At 38.6% G+C, this 22,033-nt stretch overlaps 1 protein-coding gene across 8 annotated transcripts in view; it reads left to right on the forward strand.

Moving 5' to 3' along the window:
• Positions 1–22,033, forward strand: part of ZPLD1 (zona pellucida like domain containing 1) — a 536,164-nt gene that overhangs the window by 285,230 nt on the left and 228,901 nt on the right. For 6 of the 8 annotated variants that reach the window (XM_053220795.1, XM_053220791.1, XM_053220792.1 and 3 more), the window contains one exon: positions 13,729–13,834. The exons of the other annotated variants lie outside the window; for them this stretch is intronic. The gene's annotated coding sequence lies outside the window, so the exon portion shown is untranslated. The remainder of the gene's footprint in view (positions 1–13,728; positions 13,835–22,033) is intronic. 8 annotated transcript variants of the gene reach the window in all.

The following is a 22,033-nucleotide window of genomic DNA, read 5'->3' on the forward strand; positions in this document are numbered from 1 at the left end:
TTTCACATGGTTTCTCAGGAATAATTCCTTTTGTAAAAGCCCATATCTATTGAGTCTTTTTATGGGAGTGTGGCACTAAGCGCATAGGCTCTGAGCACTGGAGAAAAACTGCTAAGTCCAACTGTTAGCTTTGCCTCTTGCTGGGCAGCATCTTTGAGCATGTGTCTTCACCTTTGTAAGCTTCACTTTCCTTGTTGTAAAGTGAGGTGTGAGGATTAAATGAGATAATGTCTGTAAAGCTCTTCGCATAGTATATGAGGTCAAAGTTAGCTATGTGTTTATGAATGCTACCAAGGTTCAAGATGGCACCATGATGATTTCTGTTTCCAAGCTTAAAGGGAGACATCTTCATTTTTAAGAAGGAAGAGGAGGTAAATTCTGCTTTGGGCATATTGAGTTTAATGAGTCTGTGGAAAATTTAGGTTGAATTATAGCTAAGGGTCTGGCATTCAGGAGAGGGACACGGCTGAAGATTTGAATTTGTCAAAATGCGGAGATGGTCAGTAAAGGAGAATGTCTGAGAAGAGTATGTATGTATTAATTTATGTATTTAATTTTATTTTTTTAATGTTTATTTATTTTTGAGGCAGAGAGAGACAGAGCATGAGCAGGGGAGGGACAGAGAGAGAGAGGGAAACACAGAATCCGAAGCAGGCACCGGGCTCTGAGCTGTCAGCACAGAGCCCAATGCAGGGCTCGAACCCACAAACTGTGAGATCATGACCTGAGCTGAAGTCGGATGCTTAACCAACTGAGCCACCCAGGCACCCCTAGAGGAGAGTATTTAAAGTGAAGTGGTATTTGAAGTGTTTCTAAGGTGTCTGCCTTCTGTATTCAAGAGTTATCTGAAGAAAGTGAATGTGAAGGGGATCAGTAGGAGCAGCTAGAGGTGGATGGAAAACTGGGGTGGAGGAATATTGAGGAGGTAAGAGGATGGATGTTTGATTAAGGAAGAGATGGTTGAGGAAGCTAAGTCGAGTGAGCCAGACTAGAGGTGGCCCTGGATATAGCAAATATTATCTAACTGGTTTCCTTGGTCAGGGCAGGTGGTGGAGCAGTGGTGGAAAAAGCCAAACTGTTGATTGAGAAATGAAAGGGCTTATTTGTGATATATTAAGGGAAAATTCAGATTACAAAATTAAGTGCCCAGTAGGACCCATTTTACTAAAAAATGCACGGAAGTATTTACACTGGTGATTGTCTTTAAAGCATAATAACTTCTTTGGTAGTACCATCTGCTGACAGTAAAGAATGGAAGTCCAGGCTTCCCCCAACTATTATTCTCCATTCTGTGCTGCTTCCAACAGTTCTGGCTTTCAGACATTCAGCCTGATTTCCAATCTGCTCTAAATTCCAAGGCTGAACTCTGCTTCCATTGCCTGATTTTCAGTGCTCTCCAAAGACTGAGCAATTACACAGCCCTGGCTCTTCCTGCTGTTTTGTAACATATTCCACCTCCACCCACCCAGCCTGACCCTGGAACACAAATCCTGGCAGAAGTATGTGCTCATGCTGGGCCTCATGAGGTGCTAGAGCAAGGGTACTGTACTTACAGGTCATGTGATAGAGACATAAATGTTTCAAAGAAAGTTTTGCTAATTAGCAAATTGAAGCCCCAGCAAAATCGGAGTCTTCTAGGGTTACCGTAGGAAACATGTTCCCACAGAACCACTTCCCACTTTCCCATGCTGAGTCATGTCCTGGTTTCACTTTTTTCACGCCAGATAACAACTGTTGTCAATGACACAAAAACATTTTATCATTGATTAGGGAATTTTACATACTTGAAAACTAGTTTTATTTTTAAACTCAGTTATGAGAGAAGAAGCAAGCTGTGAGTTTTGGGGAATACATGTTTCTACTCACCTCCAGGCTTCACAGCACCCCCTCTGCTCTGTGTGACTTTGGGCAAATTCTGAACCTTTGTCTTAGTTTCATCATCCGTGAAAGAGAATTGTGACACCAACCTTACCCATTCGTTGTAAGAAATTCATGTCAGGATGGTGCCCAGGGCTAGCACAGTTGATTGCTTTTTTTGTAAGCTCTCTCCAACTCTTATTATTTTACTTCTGGAAAGCATCTCATCCTTTTCCTGATTGAGAAGGGAAATAGAAAAATATAGCCACATAGTTGAACTGTCATTTCTCTCTCAAAATATTCCTTTCTCCCCCAACTTTCTCCTCTCCTCTATAATACTGAGCTTAGCTTGCCTTCTTCTCTGGGTATAATATTTTTGAAATATGAACGAGTGTTATGTTTTTCCCCTCATGTACTTTTTTCCCCTCTGTCTCTTCCTTGACCTCATAATAATAGCTCACATTCACCGTTTCAGGAGAGGGAGAAAGTTTTGAGACTGTGTTTCCCTCTGGGAATTAGAGGAAGAGAGATGGCTAGATAGAGGTGGCTTAAAGGGCAAGGAGGAGAACTTCTCACTCTTTGCCCCTCTCACCACTAAGGATTCCTTGAGCTGTCAGAATAGAAGTAGATGGGGAAAGGCAGGAAATATTGGGGAGTCCTGAGAAGCTTCTGTGTCCATCTGTGGGCCAAGACTGGGGCCAGAGACTATGTGGGATCTGAGGCAGAAAGGGCTTATACATCACTTTTCTGTAGAGCTCTGGGTAGGTGGTGAAATGGTAGAGAAAATGGCCCCCAGTATTATTCTACCCAGATGGGACTTGGGAAGCCTCATAGAGTTTCTCACACCATATTGTGGTGAGAGTCATGGATGATACCTTGGCATCCAGGCTAATATATTTATCTTTCTACTTGATGTGTCTAGTTCGTTGTTTAATAATATGTCCAAAACCAAAATCCTCATCTTCCTCCACACCTGTGCAAATTCACCACAACAAAAATTGGCTTTACTATAGTCATTGACTTCTCTGTTAATGGCGATACTATCTGTCTAGTCGCTCAGGTTACAATCATTGGAGCCTTCCTGGATAATTCTCCTTCTCTCACACTCAAAATCCAATCTCTTAGTAAATCTCTACGTTCTACATTTAAAGTATGTATACCCCAACAAACACTGCTTTCACTGCTATTGGCAGTTCACTTTGCATCACCCCTCACCTGAATTTGTGTGACATCTTCTAACTGGTCTCTCGTCTCAACTCTTGATCATATACAGTCTTTTCTCAATCTCAAACAAAGAGATTCTTTAAAAAGCAAGTCAGCAGTGGCATATAAGAAGCAAGTTTCTGGTTTTAATCTAGTTCCTCAAAAGAGAACCACCTATATTACACAACTCATGATCCAGAATGTGATTCTTTAAACTGAAGGCCCTATAGGCAGAAGTGGCCTTGCGTCTGCATTATTTAACACTTCAGTCAATTAACTAAATGACAGCACAAGGAACATACTCATTAAGTCTGCATGGGAAGCTTGGCTGGAAGGAAGGCAGTGGCGAGCATCGGTGAAAATACTAATCAGCTTGCTGTGACCATGTCTAATTGGAGTCTTTATCAAGAGCAACACAACAAAACTTGGCAAGGACAGTATAGACAAAGATAAGATGGGAAAATACTGAACTAGTTGAGACCTCTGAGGTCAAGGCTTAATTCTGCCATCTACTAGGTAAATACATATTTATCAGGTAAATTCATCTTCACAGTGACTCTCTGGCATAGGTAATAGTATCCTCCCCACTTGATAGATGAGGAACTGGACTTGGAGAGATTAGCACTTTCCCAAAGTTACAAGGTTATGAGTGACAGAGCTAGAACTTGAATCCAGACCTGGCTTGCAGCTGAGTCTCCACCACTATTTACTGCCTCCCTTGTACATACAAGCTGTCCCTGAAGGCTGACACCAGGGCTGAGTTAGCCTGAGGCACCACCAGGCCCTGGAGGGCCCAAGTCTTAATTAAGTTGCTAACTCCAAAACAGGTGACAGGAAGAAAATTTCATTTGGAGAGCAAGGACTATTATGTCCATTGAATGTTTTGTGCTTCCAGGTGCTGGGGATGGAGAAATTAACAAAACATAGTTCCTGCATTAAAACACATAAGCATGTGCCTACTACATGTAACACTGGGCAAATGATAGTTTTGCCCCTTGTATCAACATTTACTATGAACACTTAGTCAATCACCTTAAAATTAACCCACAGTGGGTCCCTCTTTGTCTAAACCAGTGAAGTGAGTTCTTTCCTACCACAGGTGAGGTATTCATGAATAATAGAATCAAAAGACAGTATAAAAATGTAAATATTTATTTCCTTTTAAGGTTCATTTCCAAGTTCTCTGAGTGAACTGTATGTCTAATTAAAGTAATAAAGGGCCCCTGGGTAGCTCAGTTGGTTAAAGCATTGGACTCTTGCTTTTGGCTCAGGTCATGATCTGACAGTTTGTGTTTTCAAGCCCTGTGTCTAGCTCTCTGCTGTGCGGAGCCTGCTTGAAATTCTCTCCCTCTCCCTCTCTCTCTGCCCTTCCCCTGCTTGCTCTCTCTCTCAAAATAAATAAATAAACTTTAAAAAAGTAATAATAAAAAAGGACGCTTCTGATTTCAACTAGATAAATATATATTTATTAGAAAACAAGTATACAGACATTTACTATATACTTATATATTGTTAAATCTTGAACACATCACTTAGCTTTTCTAGTTTGTCAACTATAAAATAGGCATAAAAATGTCATACCACACCTATTTGCTAGAGTTTTATGAAACTCAAACTGTGTTTGTTAGTTTGGTCTTTAAAATAAAAAAAACATGAAAAGCAAGCATTCCAGAGATAATAACTTCAACTCTTTGTTATAGATTTTGTTCAGTAAATATTTAAATAATATCTGTCCGGTGGAACCCCAAGGTTATGGTTTATATCTCTGTTGGACATTAACTAGTTTTGTATCTGATCTAGCATTCTAATAAATTGCAATAAATCTAATTTAAAAAAGGCAGGTCAGTCATGTCATTTTACACAAGACCCTCTACTAAGCCCCATTTTATCCAGAGTAAAATTGATCTTTACAATGTCTTAAGGATTCTCCATAACCTTGGCCTACCCGTTTATTGCATCACTGATTGTAGACTCTGCTCCAGGCCACCCTAGCCTCCTAGCTGTTTTCCACCCAACCAAGTACATTTCTACTTTAAGCCCATTGTACTGGCTCTTCCCTCTGTCTGCAATTCCCTTCCGAATGATTCCCTTAATTTCTTAAAGTCCTTGCTCAAACCTACCTTTATAATGAGACCCATTGGACAATCCTGTTTATTTTTTTTTTTTAAAGATTTTTTTGTTTTATTTTGAGAGTGAGAGAGCAAGCAGGGGAGGTGCAGAGAGAGAGGGACACATAGGATCCCAAGCAGGCTCTGTACTGGCAGCACAGAGCTCGATGCAGGGCTCAAACCCATGAACTGTGAGATCATGACCTGAGCAGACATTAAGAGTTGGACACTTAATGGACTGAGCCACCCAGGTGCCTGTGGACATTCCTATTTAAAATTGCAATGCCCTCAACATTCTGGTCACTCATTTACCCTATTCTTTTTCCTTTTTTCTCCCATGGAAATTTTGATCTCAACATTTTATATAATTTATTTGTTTATCATCTGTCCAGATAGTATGTAAGTTTCATGGGGGTGGCGTTTTGTGTCTTCAGGAGAAAGAAATGTTCCCGGAACATAGCAGTTACTCAATGATGATGACTAAAAGTAAAATGTGAAGGTTGGCACACAACATTGGAAGAAACTCTAATAACTGAGAAAAAGGGAAGATCTTAACACATCTTGGGTTTAAGAGAATGTCCTCCCAGGATGGGCAATTTTCACTTCTCAAATATGTGGTGCTGTCAGTAGTAAAGTGATAAGTGACAGAACTTGGCGTTTCTGCCCTTTGACATGTCCTGGAGCAGTTCCATGTGCCTGTGGACCTCAAGTTAAATGCATTCTGACAGAGGACTTCACCAGAAACTTCTACCTGCACTTTGCCTGGTAAGAGTAAACACTCCCATCTCCTAAGGGAAAGTGTATGGACTGTCTTTTAATTTAGCCCCTCTGTGACTGTTCTAGGCAAGAGCCACAACGGAAAACTGGTTTAAGATATGTACAAATCAAGGGCACTAGTTCTCACAGGAGATTCATGTCCTATCAGGGTTTTAAAGATATGTTTCCAAGTTGCTCCATTCCCAGAAGGTGGTGAGATAGGCTTTCCTGGGCAGCTGAGGGATGTCTGCAGATCATCTGCATGACTCCCAGTTTCTAGGAGGCTGTCTTCAAAAACCTTTCCAGATAGATGGATTTCACAAGCCAATAATTTTCAGGATGAATTCAGTCCTAGGAATTTCATGGCTGATTTCCAGCAAACAAATTTCTCTCTATCTTGCTAAAAGCACTTCCGAAGGAAAAAAAAAATCTAGCAATTCAGAATGGATGACTCAGTGACAGGACTTATTTTGGCCACATGGAATATCTTCAGATCCTAATTTTGAACCAGAAAGGCACACTGCTTTCCTGAGATTGCCCAGGGTCTTTTTGTAGATTCTTCTTCACTCCTTGTAAGCTTCATCCCCAAATCCTCACTTCCTGCCAATTTCTCAGTTAATTGGCAAATGTTATGTTCAACATTTCCTGCTCCACACTCATGCCATATCTTTATTATCTGTTTGTCGTCTTTCTTCCCCACATTATTTTAAAGAAAAAAGAGTCACGTAGGTATTTCTCAACTTGAATCTGATTTGCAACATTTTACTTTCTTTGGTAGGATCCTAGAAGAGCTCATTAATCCAATTTAACAGCCACGAACCTTTTCTCATTGTTAGTCTTTTCTTTCTTTTCTCCTCTTCCTTTCATTCCATTTCTTCTCCCTTATTCCTATTTCCCTGGCACTTCCTTGGTTAGACAGCTTCTCTTCCTTAGTCTCCAGGTGTTCTCTCTTGATTGGAGCTTCCTTTTCTCCTCAGCACCTCAGACTCATAGAATGTGGAAGAGACAGGTCTTTAGAGAACATCTCAAGAATCTCATTTTTAAGGTAAAGATGCTGAAGCCCAGAAAGCAACATAATTTACCCAAAAGTTCACAGCAAGACAGAAGCAGAAATGAGTCCCACCCTCACACTCCTGGGGCTATGCTCCTCTGAGCTAGGCTCTGCCTTCTTTTGCTTCCCTAAGGCAGAGCCTACAAATTGCCAGCTTAGGAGCCATTTGACCCACAAATAAGTTTTGTTTGAACTGCACAAAGGCTAACAAAAATGTTAATATTTAAAAATGAAGGATTTCAGATAAGATCTGGAGGTAGACAGTGTAGTGGTTAAGAAAGAGCATGACTCTAGAGCCAAAAACCCCAGTTCAAGTTCCCGTTACGCTTCTTACCAACTCATTACTGTGGCATAAAGACCATATTACTCTTCATTTTCTTCATCTGTAAATTGGGGTTCACAGTGGACCTTATCTTACTGAGTTGTCAGAAGAATAAACGGTGATACATGTAAAGGGCTTACAGTAGTGCTTGGTACTTAGCAAGAGCTACACGTGTTTATATACTTTTTATTGTCATGGTCTTGTTGTTTCTCACCCAGAACCAGGAGGCTTTGCGCATTTGTGGGCCTTCCTGGCCCCAGTCACCTATGTACCTGCCCTCTGTCCTTGAAGCACAAACCTGGGACTCTCAGGTCTCCATAAGGGCCCTTCACAAACAGTGAAATTTTTCAAACTTACTCTTATCTGGAGGGACAACCTGTCTGATTTTAAAAATCATGAAATAATATAATATTAAAGAACAAATACAATTGTGGTACTTCAGTTATGCAGAATAATGCTATGGTCAGGGGATGCTGATCTGGGCTATAGGTGCAAGAGTAGTGTTTTTCAAACTGCAGGTGTGGACTCATTAGTGGAAGGGGAAATCAATTCAGGAGGGTGTGACTAGAATTTAAAAAATGAAATAAAATAGACATGTTCTGTTATGTTCTACATTAGGGAAAAATTGTTTTGTGAAATCCTTTTCATCTGCATATTCATGTGTGTATTGGGGTAAGATATAAAATACATTTCTTACTGTGAATCCTCATCAAAAGTTAGAAAGCCATTGCGCTAAGGAATCTAATATTTTAATAATTAGATAGGAATAATTCTTGATAGATATATTACTTGATTTAATAGTATATGTCCTCTAAATTCTTTTTTTAAAAGAAAGCTCCTCTTTATATTATTTATTTCCTTAACAAACCACTGTATCAAAGGTTCAGGGAAAATTCCATTACCAAAGGCTTGCATAAAAGACTTGTCTTCTAGCAGATTTGCTGAGTCAAATTAATTATAACACATTCTCAACAATAATAATATCTTTGTACAGTAGATGCTTTTTCTGGATCTTATCCACCTATATAAAGGAAGTAGGAGGCTATGCATGGCTTATATTGTTAGTATAGTGGAGAGGATTTAGCGGGTTCAATTATTTATTCTACCATTAGGTGCAATTTCCTCATCTAATTTCAATCAGTGCTCACCAAGGCCCACATTCTGCCTACCTGGCAACAAATACTGTAAACATACTCCCTGTGCTGAACTTCCGTGATGTCTCCCATTCTTCTTCAAGGCTCAAAGGCTGTCCTTCAAATGCTCTGTAGCTTGATTTTCTTTTTATAAACAGAGGTAAAGAGGCCCTGAAGAAGTGTTCAAGGTGGAACATGAGGCTACTTTAAAATTCTACCTCCAACATGAATCCTGGAGTTACTCCATCACATAAAACGAAAAGCCAACTCTCCTCAAAATGTATAGTGATTTCATATGAATGTACTGCTATACTTGTATGTATGTATGTATATGTATGTACATACATACATACCTTTCAAACATATATGATATAGAAACAAAAAAGGATTAGATGAAATAAATTGTATTGAAAATAATTTTTAAATGATAGAAGTAATATTGCCAGTAATATTTTTGTGCTTAGATATTTTTTTTGTTTTGTTTTATTTCCTCCATTTTAATTTTATTTTTAAAAATTTACATTCAAATTAGCATATAGTGAAACAATGATTTCAGAAGTAGATTCCTTAATACCCCTTACCCATTTTCCCCATCCCCCCTCCCACAACCCCTCCAGCAACCCTCAGTTTGTTCTCCATATTTATGAGTCTCTTCTGTTTTGTCCCTCTCCCTGTTTTAAAATTATTTTTGTTTCCCTTCCCTTATGTTCATCTGGTTTGTCCTTAAAGTCCTCATATGAGTGAAGTCATATGATTTTTGTCTTTCTCTGACTAATTTCACTTAGCATAATACCCTTCAGTTCCATCCATGTAGTTGCAAATGGCAAGCTTTCATTCTTTTTGATTGCTGAGTAATACTCCATTGTGTATACACACACACACACACACACACACACACACACACATCACATCATCTTTATCCATTCATCCATCGATGGACATTTGGGCTCTTTCCAACCTTTGGCTATTGTTGATAGTGCTGCTATAAACATGGGGGTGCATGTGTCCCTTTGAAACAGCACACCTGGATCCCATGGATAAATGCCTAGTAGTGCAATTGCTGGGTCATAGGGTAGTTCTATTTTTAGTTTTTTGAGGAACCTCCATACTCTTTTTCAGAGTGGCTGCACCAGCTTGAATTGCCACCAACAATGCAAAAGAGATCCTCTTTCTCCACATCCTTGCCAACATCTGTTGTGGCCTGAGTTGTTAATGTTAGCCATTCGGACAGGTGTGAGGTGGTATCTCATTGTGGTTTTGATTTGTATTTCCCTGATGAATGATGTTGAGCCTTTTTTCATGTGTTGGTTGGCCATCTGGATGTCTTCTTTGGAGAAGTGTCTATTCATGTCTTATGCCCATTTCTTCACTGGATTATTTGTTTTTTGGTGTTGAGTTTGATAAGTTCTTTGTAGATTTTGGATACTAACCCTTTATCTGATATGTCCTTTGCAAATATCTTCTCCCATTCTGTTGGTTGCCTTTTAGTTTTGCTGATTATTTCCTTTGCTATGCAGAAGCTTTTTATTTTGATGAGGTCCCAATAGTTCATTTTTGCTTTTGTTTCCCTTGCCTCCAGAGATGTGTTGAGTAAGAAGTTGCTGCGGGCAAGATCAAAGAGGTTTTTGCCTGCTTTTTCCTCAAGGATTTCGAAGTCTTCCTGTCTTACATTGAGGTCTTTCATGCATTTTGAGTTTATTTTTGTGTATGGTGTAAGAAAGTGGCCCAGGTTCATTCTTCTGGATGTCGCTGTCCAGTTTTCCCAGCACTACTTGCTGAAGAGACTGTCTTTATTCCATTGGATATTCTTTCCTGCTTTGTCAAAGATTAGTTGCCTATACGTTTGTGGGTCCATTTCTGAGTTCTCTATTCTGTTCCATTGATCTGAGTGCCTGTTTTTGTGCCATGTGCTTAGATATCTTTAATATTTTTGAAACAACAAGATACTGAGAATCAAAGTCTCCATTTTAAGTAGAATTCGTTTCCATTTTCATACTTGGTTTTAGTGCCACAATGTTATAGGTAAAAAATATACCTCACATTGATATGTAGATGCAAATGAAGAAGTATGTCATTAGGTATTACTGCTTTATGTGATGCTCATGTTTTAATCTCTTGTATCAGTTATGCAAAAGTTTTGTCGAAATTCAGTTTGCAGTGTCCATCTTCTCTTATGACAATCAGTTAATCTTTTAAAACTTAACCATAATGGATTCAGTACCGACTGAAAAACTTCATTTGGAGGATTTTTATCTGGGTTAAATAATTCTGTTCCCATGTTTGAAAATGTGCAGATATGAAAGTTGTAGGTGATACACATTATTTATAGTAACAGACTGTAATGATGGATATATTTCTCACTATCCAGCTTCTTTTGAAAATAAGCCACTTCCTCTCCTAGCATTGGAGTAACACTTTTTTAAGTCAACAATACTTTACTTATTTTCAAAAACAGATCTCTTTTATGCCCATTCTGATGCTTTGGGTATGTTGGTTAATAATTTTAAGTGGACTAATGTCATAGATTTCATGACCTAGAAGAATGATAATTCTTGAATCAGGGAAATCTTGACAATTGTGTGTTTGCAAAAGCAGTTGGAAATGAGCAATGGCACTTGACTTCTTAAAATGGAAATCCTACCTTTATTTATTCTATTGCTGTGTGGAAACTTACCATTGCTGGCTTCAGCCACAGAACATTCTATAGGAAGCAGTTGCAGTTTCCTGGTGAGGGCATGTGGATAGTGTTTTCCAAGGTCATGAAGCAGCACTTGTAACTTGAAGAGACAGATTTTGTTAACTTACTTATTTAAAAAATTATCTGTAAGGGTGATTTCTACTCATAGTCACATGCCGTTAAAAAAAAAGTTCAGCATATTTGGATTGTCTTTTTGTAAACGAAAAATGGATATCTCATTAGTAAGTCCAATGTCTTTTAAGTACTTTGCCATGGGATAACCAGGAGACTTTCGTGAAGCACAAAAGATTTTCATGGTTACTCTCCATCTCACTACAAAGTATTGTAGAGATCTTGTTTTTGTAAAATCAGTCGCACCAATGACATTTTGCAGCGCTTTGCTTCTGATTCGTGTTCTTTGCTGTAATTGCTTGGTTTTGAATGATTATGCACATAGATTTTGTGTAATTTGCTCTCGCCATAACTTAATCTGGAATTGTTATTATTTTTTATTATGTTCAAAGCTTCCACTCCATCAATAGTTAGCTTAGGGTACTTTCCTACATATGTTAGAGAAGTAATATAGGTAGATTAAAGCTTTGAATACACTTTTCCTTTAGTTGTTCAGAAGGAAATTACTGCTTCATATATGTTATTATTGGAAAAAATCTAGGAAATACCATAAGCATAGACTGTGTAAAACAGATACACTTTCATCCATTTGTATAGTCAAATTCTCCCATTGGGTAACACTTATTTCTTCAAATTTGCAAAGTTTTTGCATCTTCCAAAAGTATTTTTCTGATAAAAGAATATATTTTAACTTATAGCCATATTATTTCCCATATATTTTTCAGCTGTTTTTACTTTACAAGGGACCGTGTCTCCCAATGGTATATGGTTTTACTTTTGTCCTTAAGTAGGAAGTTTAGTATGTATTACATATTTAGTGGATTATTGTAAAGGCCTGGGTTAACAATTGCATGGTATTTTGAACTATTTCTAAAAAAAAAAAGTGTTGACATTTGTCTTCATGTTCTATATGATTAGTGTGTGTCTTAGTAATTATGAGGGCTTTCAAACCATCATTAACAAAGTGGAGTATTCACTTAGGGCAAGGTTAATATTTAAAGATAGTGGATATAATGTGTATTTTATAGAGTCATGATAATTTTGAATTATTTGGAGCAAATTCTTATTAGGTTAATTGCCATTGCTTTTCTCTCTTAATAAAGATGACAGTTTATTTGAAATAAAAGTATAAAGTCTAACATTGTCTTATTTTCTTACATTATTTGAAAAAAAACACATTTAAACTTTTTCCATAACTTTATAATGGAATTTTGCAAACATATACAAAAGTAAAAGTTAAAGGGTATAATGAAACTGATAGCCTGTTACCTAGTTTCAGTAATTATTATTGCATGGTATATCTTACTTCATCTATATCCTCCTGCTCACCCTTACCTCAGATTGTTTCATTTTTTATTTATTATATTTTACCAGTTCTTTCATGATTTTATTTTGCTTTATTTTTTGTTTGTGTTTCTTTTTTTACTGAATAAATTTAACCTGCAACATTGTGTAAGTTTAAGGTGTATAATGTGTTACTTTGATCTATTTGTATATTGTAATATGTTTGCTGTCATAGTGATATTTATCACATTATAGTACATACTGTCTATATTTATTATACTTTAGATCTCTATGGTTTATTTACTACCATTGCAAATTTGTACCCTTAAACAACACCAATCGTATCTTCTCACCCTTCTTGCCCTGGTATCCACCATTTTACTCTTTTTTTTTTTTTAATGGATTTGCCTTTTTTAGATTCCACAAAGAAGTGATATAATATAGAGCTTGTCTCTCTCTGACTTATCTTACTTAGCATAATGTGCTGAAGATCCATCTATATTGTTGCGAAAGGCAGGATAGCCTCCTTTCTCGTGGCTGAATAATAATATTTTACTCTGTGTGTGTGTGTGTGTGTGTGTGTGTGTGTGTGTGTACACACCACATCTTCTTTATCCATTCATCCATTGATGGGCATTTAACTTGTTTCCATATCTTGGCTATTGTAAATACTTCAATAAACATGGGAATGCAAATATGTCTTCAAAATACTGTTTTCTTTTCCTTTGGGTCTATACCCAGAAATGGAATTGCTGGATTGTATGGTAGATATATTTTTAATATTTTGAGGAAACTTCCTATAGTGTTTGGACAAATTTACATTCCCACCAACAGTGTTTAGGGGTTCTCTTTTCATCACATCCTCACCAGTACCTGTTGCCTCTTTTTGATGATTGCTGTTCTGACAGATATGAGGTGATATTGTGGTTTTGATTTGCTTTTGCCTGATGATTAGTGATACTGAGCATCTTTTCATGTGCCTGTTGGCCATTACAATGTCCTCTTATCTCAGACTGTCTAAACAACATATCATTTTATCTATTCATATTTCAGTATGTACTTCTAAAAATGACTATAATACTAAAAACATAAAAATGAACAATATATATAGTTTAAAATGAAATATATATTTTTAAAATATCATTAAATATTTAGTGTTTAACTTTCTGTGCTTTACAATTTTATTTTTAGTTTTGAAAATAAAGGTGATGAATTAAAGATATATTTTGAGAGAACTCTACAGTACACTGATTTGTTGAATGTGGGGGAAAAGAGAGAGGAAGAGTTTGAAGACGAAACTCAATTTTCTGGGTGAGTGGAAGTGTTATACAATGAAATGAGGAAGAATATAGAGGTGCTTAGAGTGAAAAAGAGGTCAGTTTGAGACATGTGAAAATACTAAAATGGAAATGACAAGCTGACATTTGGATGAATGAATCGGGAACTCAAAAAGGGAACGTGGCTTAGAGACAAGTTTGGGAATAGATGTAGCATAAATAATACTTAAAGCTTTGGGAATAAGAGACAAATCAAGGAGAGACTATAAAGGAAGAAAATAAGAGAGCTCAGAACTAAGACTGGCTCCTTAAGGAGCTCATCCTTAAGGAGAATGAGAAGAAGGGATCAGAGATACTAGAAAAGTCGAGGATGTAGTGCAGTAGAAACCCTTAAAGAGATGCTTCAAGAAAGCAGTAAGGGGTCAACGGTGTTGGATACTGCTGAGTGGTTTCATGCACTGAGGATCAAAAAACCTCTCAACCAGTTTGAGACCCTCCTCCTTCATTTCCATACTTTCTGCTGCTGAGACTTACCTACCATCTGAGTCTCAAGTTCATCTTCTGCCAAATGTTGGTGCTTATGAGACGTGGTATTGGGTGGCAGGGAAGGAAGGGCTGTGGTTTAGTAAAGGCCTGGCATTGCATCCAGCATCGTAAGATGGTTAAATGTGGAGGTGAGGGTGCAATAGATGATCTCCTACCAACTCAAAATCTGTGAGGTGTGACAATACTCACAATACTTAACCTCACGGGACAGATAAAAGGATTTTCTGAGTCACGCTGTAGACTACCAAGTGCTAGGTAAATAGAAGGTGTTATTTCTGTTTACTGAGACCATAAATGTAAAAGATAATTTTTATAGTATGCTTGTGGTAGCTGTGCTTTAGGCAGCCATGACCATGATAATTTTAAGTAGAAGTGGGTGACAGCATCATCAAGCTGATCCTGAGTGTCCGTTCATCAGCACGTTAGGAGTTTAGAATTCCCTGAGGCTTTGAGATTTGCTTGCCTCTAGTGTCATAAAATAAAATCCACTAGCAAATTTTGTCTGGTCCTCATAATGCAGAGCTATCTGGAAATTATAAATAATCTGAGGCCCCTGTTTTGGTGGTCAGGTTAGGACCCTCTACATCCATCTTCTCAGCATGAATCTCAGAACCCTTTCCTCCCCTGTCCCTGTCATTTAATGCTGTACAGGGGAGACAGAGGAAAGATAAGAAGGATCCCTATTCTCCAGGTTCTTGCCATGGAGATCGTGCTGAGGCCCCAGCCTCCTGGTAGTGCCTCCTGCAGGGAGAAAACACCAGGTCCTCAAGCAGCAATCCCACCCATCAGGGAAGCAAGCCCAGAGCACTCCTAGGTTAGGAACTCAGTGGAGTGTATTGTCAAGTGCAGGAACCTACTCTGGGTCATCACCTAGAACCTCACATGCAGTGGATACTCAATAGATGCTATTAAAAAAAGAAAAAGGACAGACTTAGCCATTTAGGGTGTATGCATTAGAGGCCAGGCCAGCTTTTGCCACTGGCTTATGGTGTCAGCTCCAACAGATGATTTTGAGGATACTGTCAATCATCCTGTCCTCCAAATTACTACCTTTGGAGTTCTCTCTTTCTATTTTTTTTTAAGTTTGTTTACTTTGAGAGAGAGAGAGAGAGAGAGAGAGAGAGAGAGTGATTGGGGGAGGGCCAGAGAGTGAGAAGGAGAGAGAGAATCCCAAGCGGGCTCCATGCTGTTAGCACAGAGCCCCACAGAGGGCTTGCTCAAACTCACAAACCATGAGTGAGCTCATGACCTGAGCCAAAACCAAAAGCTTGTGCTCAACCAACTGAGCCATCTAGGTGCCCTAGAATTCTACTCTTTAATAAGCCATATTCTCTGACAAAATGCATGTGTGTCTAGGAGAGCAAAATTGCATCATCAGATTCTTATATCTTTTATTGCATTTGAGTTTTTTGGATCTTTCCTGAGAGCAGAGTTTAACTAGGGATGTTGAGAAGAGAGGAACTAGGAGTGATGGGTGGAGGGGTAAACCACAGGGAGAATGGTAGCTACCACAAATCTAATTTTACATAAGTCACAGTTGTGCCTAGAACTGGTCCTAATTGATAGCTTGGCAAAGCAAGTATCCAGGAATAATATGTCTCTGCTCTCATTCGTTTTTTTCATTTTCACTCATTTCTTTATGCTTCACTGTGAATACATACAATGAGTCAAATGCCATATACATAGGCATTCACATATTCTTAATACAGTTATACCTAGATGCATAAAGATGATGCAGGGAACATTTTCTAGTCTCACAGTCCCAATTCCATGCAAATGATTGATTAAAACAGTAACATGAACAAACATGAAGCACCGGAGCTTCAAGTAGGTGACACATTCAATTATGACAACCAGGCAAACAAAGAAAGATAAGCATTCTGGTACCAGGCAGTTGCAAATCAGATTAATGAATGTAATTTCTGGTTTCAGAGATTTTCCTATTTTATTCTATAACACTGGAGTCAACGTTCATTAATTCAGAAGGGTCTAGGTGAAGGCCTACTAGACAAGGCATCAATGTAAGGTAAACTTTTGCATTTGCTCAATGTGTGCTCCAGATTAGATAGAATTACCGAGCTTGATCTGACCTCTAGTGGCACCTTGTAATAATGAGCACACTTAAATCCACTTAAAAGCTTTGCTGTGGGAGTCTTGCCATCATTTCATCTTCAAAGTGGAAGCAATCTTAGAGATGATCTACTTGGAAAATTGTACACCTCTGCCCTATTCTACAGGTGAGGAGACTGAGATCCAGAAATTTTGGGCGATTGGATCAAGGTTGAAGTGCCCAGTACGGAGCCTGCTTAGGATCCTATCTCTCCCTATCTCTCTGCCCCTACCCCATTCATGCTCTCTCTCTAAAAAGAAATAAATAAACTTTAGATTTCCATGCTATTATGACAATGCCACAGAGAAAACCCATATGCAAATATGTAAAAACGTTGATAGGGGTAAACTTAGATATGTAAACTTAATGGCTTTAAGAATTCTGTGAGTCAAAAGCATCAAAGCACTTTCAGCTCAATATCTGAATATTTTAGCTTAAATTATGTGTAGTTATCTGAGTCAAAATGACTGACTTGAGTTCAGCCACACTTAAATGGTGAATTTCTTTGATGTTTTTAATTTTGAATCAGCTGTTTAGAACCATCATGGCAATAATCAACAAATGGAGATAATTCTAATGACTTAATCAAACCAACATTCAGTTGTCCAACTCAATATTTATTTCCAGATCTTGAGAATAAACAATTGGGACAAGATATAAGTCCTTATGTACTTAACTCCTGAGTCTTTGATCAAATTGCAGGCAGTATAAAGTAATGAAAAGTAGGCATCAAGTTTCAGCAGACCTGGGTTAGAATTCTGACTCATCTCTATATTAATTTCTATTGCTGCAGTAACATATTGCCACAAACTGAATGGTTTAAAACAACACAAACTTAATTTTTGAAGTTTACAATTCCAAATTGAGTCTTAAAGGGCAACAAGGTGTCGGCAGAGCTGGTTCCTTCTAGTGGTTCAGTGGGGAGAATTTATTTCTTGCCTCTTTCACTTCTAGAGGTTGCTGGCATTCCTTGGCTCCCAGCTACATCACTCCAGTCTCTGCTTCCATGGTCATATCATCTTCTCCTCTTCCGTAGTCAGATTTCCCTCTTTTAAGGTCACATGTGATTGCATTTAGAGGACGCCTGGATAATCCAGGATAATCATCTGATCTCAAATTTCTTGATTTAATCACATTTGCAATATCCCTTTTGCCTGTATAATGTTCACAGGTTCCAGGCATTAGGAAATGGACATCTTTTTGGGCCATTATTTGGTCAACCACAATCTCTTACCAGCTGTGTGATCTTGGTCTAATCATCTTAACCTCTTTTATAGAATTTGTTGTAAAATAGAAGATAGATAAAATGTATCGAGCAAGCTGCGTAATACTCAATACATACTCAGAAATATTTCCTGCGTGTCCCTTAGTTTAATGGATAGATGAAATCTCTAACAGTGGATTATGCACCTAAGAAAGGAGATTTACAATCAGTGTAGTTCCAGATCTGGTTTATGGGAATGGGATTGCCATCTGGTGAATGAGGTGAACACCAGAAATCTCTGAAATGCAGTGTTTCTCAGTCTAGTGTTTCCCAAGCGATGGATTCCTCTCTCCAGCCTCCTGAATGACTCATCTTGCATTCTGATTTTGGAGATTTGATTACATTCTTCACCCCATTGCCCATCTTCTAGTTTGCATGATAAAAATCTCATTGCTGATAACCAAATTAATTTACTTTTAAAATAATTATGTCCTGTGGCAATCAATTACATAGGTCTGCCAGATGGCACATAAAGTGTGTGCTAAATGGAATAGTCATTATATTCAAGTTTACCCTGTTTTATGGTTTTTGTTCTGCCATGGGCTTGGTCTACCTGGGAGAGATATTTTAAAAATTTACAGTTGCATTTAGCTACATACACTTTGCTTTCCTCTTTTTATCATTCCTGTCTAACACAGACTTAGAGAGGATGGGTCTAGTAGAATTAAGTTTCCTTGACTATAAATGATTCCTTGATCATCATTCTGTAGACCTTACTCTGGAAATCTCCCTGGGTGATGCCATAAATACAGGCTTTGACCTGGCTGTCATCAAGATGAATGAGACCTTCAGAAGTAGTATTCTGGGGCAGCATGGGGCTCACAAATTTTAAGTATCATGCCTTCGAATGGGCTAACACTCTGTGATTTTCCTAGTGGTTATATCTACCACTTTGTCGGCTACTGCATGTATGGTTCCAGATATTTTTGTGACCCAACAGCTCCCTGTAGGCATTTCTCCAGGGCAGAAACTAATAAATGGGAAAAAAAGTGAGGGAAGAAAGGCTGGCATCTATTATTCCTTAAAATTTTCTCTGTGAATCAAAACATTATTTCTTATCTTAGAGTCCTATGGACATTGCTACCTATGGCTGTCTTTACTCTATGATGGCCCATTCTTTTTTCAGAGTGTTGCAGATTTACATTAAAGTTGTCTTCCAATGGCTCTGTAACCAGCCGGTTTTATGACTGTAGCAAAGTTATTGAAAGTACCTAGATCCTACACATATGGAACTAGATGGCTTGCAAAAATATGTTTGCTCAAACATTCTGTGATTCTGTGTTTTAATAATTTTGTCAGTGGCAAAGGTAACTTTATTTTGGAAAAGAAAAATCCATAATAAATTTGGGGAACGAAGAAAGGGCTGGATAGGCAGGTGAAATGACCTCGAGAGAAAGGAGAGAGGGAGACAGAGCAGCTCATAGAATCTATACTGGTGACTCTGGCCTGGAGCTAAGTTCTTTGGGCCTTATTTCCTATATTTCCTTTGGTCTGCTTTATATTTCATATTAATAAGGTGGTCATTAAGCTTTTCTCAGCTCAAAAATTCTTTTTGAGTTCTTTGATTCTTTATCATCTCTCTTTGTCTTCTATGCAAGTTAGATCCCAGAGAGTACTTGGAGCCACACTTATTTGTTAGAAACAGCTTCTATTTCTTCTGTAATTTCCCTGTGCTTCATTTTTTTGTGTGCTGCAGTGCAGCAGAAATTCCTCGCAAGATCACAATATTCTAAAGGCAGAGTTTTCAACAGGAAATACTGGAAACATAAGACCAATTTTATCAGTCATTCCTAGATCAACACGTTCAGAATATGTAATTCTAGCCCTGGGCAGAACATGGTGGTTTTTTTATAGCTAAATGGATACTCTGCCCAATGAAAGGTATGAATGTTTTTCAGCCGCAAAAGCCTGAACAAACCTGCAATTACAGATCCAGGGAAAAGTCTGCATAGATTATGGAGCACAAGGAAGCCAGACTGGCAGTTGACTCTCCATCCACTAGATGGAGGTAGAGGAGCACAGAAAAAGAATCCTCTTGGGTTGTTAATCAAGTTGACTGTGTAGAAGCTAAAGGGGAAGCTGATCTGTCATTAGGTAAGACCCACAGGAAAAATTTATGGATATCATACCTTTAAACTAGTGGAAAACACTGGTTTGAGGCATAAATCTGTAAGACCTCTGATTTTATGTAAAAATTCTATTCCTCTATCATCATCAAATAGCAGTCCTTACCTTTGCCGGATTTGGGCATCTTTTAGCTTTTTATAGTTGGACCTACTTTCAGCCCATTCCAGCCCCAGGTCCTTAGGAAGTCCTGCCAGGAGCAGGAAGGATAGCAGTTGCCTCTGTGTAGGTGCTTTTGATCAACAGACTTGAGGTCATATATTTGAGGGGCTGGCATTTCCAGCTTCTCAGGTGGATAAGTTCCTGCTTTTTACTATGATTCATAGGGTGAAGGATTTATCAAATAGGAAAAGAGGATTTAGATGCTGGTTCAGGCAACAAATCACAATGATATTGGAATATCGGCCAAGACTAAATTCAGGGGGTCAGCCATAACTGGTAAGACATTTAAGCGCTAACTAGTATCTCAACTTTTTCCTTTCTTTATTTCCCTCTCTCCCCCTCTTTCTCCTCCATCCCTTTATCTTTATCTCTCTCTCTAATATTCCCTCCCTCCTCTATCCCTCTCCCTCTCTTCCATTCTCTTTTTCTTTCTCTTCTCTGCTGTCCAGAAGATTCTAAATCTCGAACTTGAAGAGTATTCTTCCAGCTATGGATTCTCTAACTGTGTTTTCTCTCTGGCTTTATGTTGCCTAGGATTCTACTCAGTCTTTATGCAGAACTCCACCTGATGATGGAAGTCTTGGTACACAATCCTCTGTCCTGTGCTTGGGGGCTATAGTTCTATGAACACAAACAGCTCACCTAAATAATAGTGACCACAGCCATGTCTTGCCCATATACCTCTGCTCTTAGAATGTATCTCCTGGGGCACCTAGGTGGCTCAGTTGATTAAGCATCCAATTTAGGCTCAGTTCATGATCTCACAGTTCATGAGTTCAAGCCCCGTATCAGGCTCTGTGCTGACAGCTCAGAGCCTGGATCCTGATTCAGATTCAGTGTCTCCCGCTCTCTCTGTCCCTCCCCACTTGTGCTCTGTCTCTTTCAAAAGTAAATAAACTTAAAAAAAAAACAAACAATGTATCTCCTAATGCTGGCCATTGTCTACGTCATACCCGAGCCTTTTAATGAAGTGTAGGACCAAATAAATTCCACTGGGAGTGAGAGGGGTAGGGGAGGGAGGCCAGTACAGTCTGAGACATTGTCTCAGGTGCAACTCCACCTTTAAAAAGACAATTTTTTTGTGCTTTCTATTTTATTATTTTTTAAAGATTTTTTAAAAAAGTTTATCAATTTTGAGAGAGAGAGAAAGTGCTAGTTGGGAAGGAACAGAGAGAGAGAGAGGGAGAAAGAGAATCCCATGCAGGCTCCACCCTTCAGCACAGAGCCCAACATGAGGCTTGAACTCATGAACCTTGAGATCATGACCTGAGTTGAAGTTGGAGGCTCAACCAACTGAGCCACCTAGGTGCCCCTGCTGCTTTCTATTTTAAAAGTAAGTGTGAAGTTTCCATTAAACCGAGGTTTGTTTTACTATATTAAAATGTATTTAATTACTTTGCTGTTGAGTAAAATTGTTCCGAGAAGCTGCATCATGTTTATCTCATGGCTTTGAGTCCTTTTGGCCGAATCAACAGTTACGCCTCACATTTGAATTTCCCAGTTGAGCCTAGGCAGGAACCGTGGTAAGGATGGTGGGTTTAAGAGTCACACTGAACTGGGTTTACTGCAGCTACTTCAGCTTAGTTGTGTATTTGTAGGCACAAGCAGCCCTCATTTTTCCCATACGTGAAAGGAATAATTATGACCACACAGGATTATTGTGAGGATAGAATGTGCACAAAAGGATAGAAAGCATTTAAAGCACTTAGTGTAGTACCAGATACACAATAAACATGCTTAATAAACATTCTTTATCATTGTGATGAACAAGCCATTCGGGTACTACACTGAACCATCCATTTGTTCTCATTTGCCGCATGTGAATTTGGTCTGGTCTCTTCAGTAATACTGAGTTAAAATATGGCTGCTTCTAGTGCAAAGGCAACCTAGATATCAGAGTTGCTTTGATGTTGTTCTGTACTGGGGCGCCTGGGTGGCTCAGTCGGTTGAGTGTACAACTCTTGATTTTGGCTCAGGCTGTGATCCCAGGGTTGTGGCATTGAGCCCTGTGTTGAGCTCTGCAGTGA

This window comes from Acinonyx jubatus, chromosome C2 (assembly GCF_027475565.1).
Source record: "Acinonyx jubatus isolate Ajub_Pintada_27869175 chromosome C2, VMU_Ajub_asm_v1.0, whole genome shotgun sequence".
Classification (NCBI taxonomy): domain Eukaryota; kingdom Metazoa; phylum Chordata; class Mammalia; order Carnivora; family Felidae; genus Acinonyx; species Acinonyx jubatus.